Source organism: Vombatus ursinus, unplaced genomic scaffold (genome assembly GCF_900497805.2).
Source record: "Vombatus ursinus unplaced genomic scaffold, bare-nosed wombat genome assembly UNPS02014807.1, whole genome shotgun sequence".
Lineage (NCBI taxonomy): Eukaryota > Metazoa > Chordata > Mammalia > Diprotodontia > Vombatidae > Vombatus > Vombatus ursinus.
In genome coordinates, this window is record NW_020954585.1 from 43,077,366 (window position 1) to 43,080,150 (window position 2,785).

Here is a 2,785-nt window from a genome sequence, read left to right on the forward strand (position 1 = left end):
TCAACTTATATGACAACAATGCAAATGAAAAGAACGATACAATCAACTAAATTCTGCAAAAGGCCCTAAAGAGGAGATAGAAGAATGCACCTACCTTCCTTCTTTGCAGAGGTGGGGAATCAGGGGTATGGAATACTTCATGAAATGTTGAACAAGGTTGATGTGGTGGTTAATTTTGCTCAATTCCCCACCCCCCCTGTAATTTATACGAGAGAGTACTCTCTAGGAGTAGAAAGAGGTTAAACTAGAAAACGATGTTAAAATAAAAATATCAATAAAAATTAAAAGCACAAAGAATAGATAGATTGTTGCTTCTTCAGCTGGCTAATTCCATTCACAGAACAAAATGTCAGCATTGAAAGACAATAAAACCAGCAGAAAGAATTAGATCTGGAAGGTGGCTGGGAGCTAATCTAGTCTTCACTTTACAGGTGAAACAAATGAGGCACTGAGCAGTGAGATGACTTGCCCAAGGTAACACAAGGAGGATGTGTCAGAACTATGACGAGTTCAAAGCTCTTAACTCCCCAGATCAGTGCAATTTCTATTATTCTTAAGCTCCAGCTCTATTTAATGTTGATTATTAAATTCAATTTCATAGCATGGCACTTCGTAACACTGATCCCAAAATCTGGTTGTACTCAGTTTGAAGTCTGCTCAAAACATAAGAATGAAAGGTTCTTAATCAGGGATGTAATGAAACTAATAATATATTTTCTAGAAGTCTTATAAATTTAATCATAAGGGCTTTAAACTGAAAATGAAGGGAGTAGCAGAAAACTACCTACTGATATCCACTAGGCTATATACCATAGAATGCAGCTAGAATATAAGACAAAGAATAACAGTAGAAACCCCCAGAAATTCACAGGAGATAAAAGCAAAGAAAAGATCCAGAAATAAAACCCATGACTAAGACACAAATGTACAAAGTAAGAAAGGTAAACTAGAAATTCTAATGCAAGGAGGCAAATTTGGTATCAACATTGAGAACTGGTGGGCCAGTACTCGTGATCAGACCATAGCTCTGGAAAGCTAAACCTTATTCACAGGGTATGAGAAAGGCAAAAGGAAAGACTGCAATCGTAATGATTATGAAGAATACATACTTATGTGAGGAAATTCAAGAATGGGGGGAGGGGTTGGGGAGGAAGCACTGTAGAGATCATTTAGGTTAAGAACAATGGAGGTAGATGAATGAAACAGATAGGATATTATTGGAATTTACTACAGACCACCGCTTAGAAAGAAAGAAAACACCAATTTGGGAAATATCACAGACCTTGCAGAGAGAGATGCTATAAAAATGATGGGGGACTTCAATTATACAGATGCCTGAAGGAGCTATCTGTCAAAAATGGATTGGTTAATATTGATACTTTGATACTTTGCCTTAATGATAATTTCATCCTTCAAAAGGCAGGGGAAACAACAAAGAAACTTTTAGACCTAGTTTTCACCAACAAGAATGAACTGGTTAATTGAGTGGAAATGATCAGAACCTTGAGGAGAAAGTAATGACCCCATTTTGGAATTTAAGTTAGGAAAACTAGAGTAGTTGGATATATATAACTTAGATCTTGAGCGAGTAGCTTCCAAAGATTTCAGAGAAAGGGCAAATAGGATCCTATAGACTAATCCTATGGACTACAGACATAAATCAGCCTAAGTGGGATGGAAAGCTCCAAAATGAAATTAATGTACGATTGCATTATAAGCTATGGATAAGCAGGATGGTTTCAGAAAAACCTGGGAAGACTTATATGAACTCATGCAAAGTGAAGTAAGCAGAACCAGGAGAATGTTGTACACAGTAACAGCAATACTATAAGGATGATAAACTGTGAAAGACTTAGCTACTCTGATCAAGATAATTCCAAAGGACTCATGATGAAAGATGCTCCATCTTTAGAGAGAGAACTAATGAATCTAAAAACAGAGTGAAAGATACTTTTTTTAGACCTTTAAAAATTTTTTTTTCATAACATGGCTAATATGGAAATATATTGGGCATGATTTTAAAAAAAAGAAGATACAATGAGAAAATTCTGAAAAAGAGAAAAGGGGTAGACTGTCTAAAGAGACTGATGTGTATGCAGAGGGAGGCCATCAACAAACTCAGACTTTCAAAAAAAAGTCTAGAAGATACAAGCAAGGGTAGTTAATAGAGGATGAATACAAGACCATGGCATAGTCTTACAGGAATAACATCAAGAATACTAAAGCTCAAAATGCTCTAAGGCTGACAAGGAAAGCTAAGATGGAGATTTATACTAGGATATAGTATGGTTAAATGGATTAAAAGTAATCATTAATGATTCTACATCAACTTAAAGGGAAGACTTTGGTCGAATGTCTCAGGAATTTGTGCTTTATTCGCCTTGTACTGTTAAATGTTTGTTTTTTTTTTTAAATCAATGACTTAGATTTCACAAAGCTGAGCAATAAATAACATATTGCATGACAGAATCAGTTTCCCAAAAAATCTAAATAGTCTGGACAATTGGGTTAAATCTAATAGGATAAAACTTAAGGGATTAATGACATATCATACTTGGGCTCAAAAAATAATCTCACATATTTAACATGAAGTATAAATTGCTAAATAGCAGTTATTGTGAAAAAAGATTTGTGTTTTAGAGAAATGCAAGCTTAATATGAGTCAATGGTGTGATAGGACATAGCCTAAAAAAGCTAGCATGTTAGGCTGCACTGAGAAGCCATGCCCCAAGACTGAGGCAATGATAGTTCCACTACACTCTGCCCTGGTCAGACCACATATGAA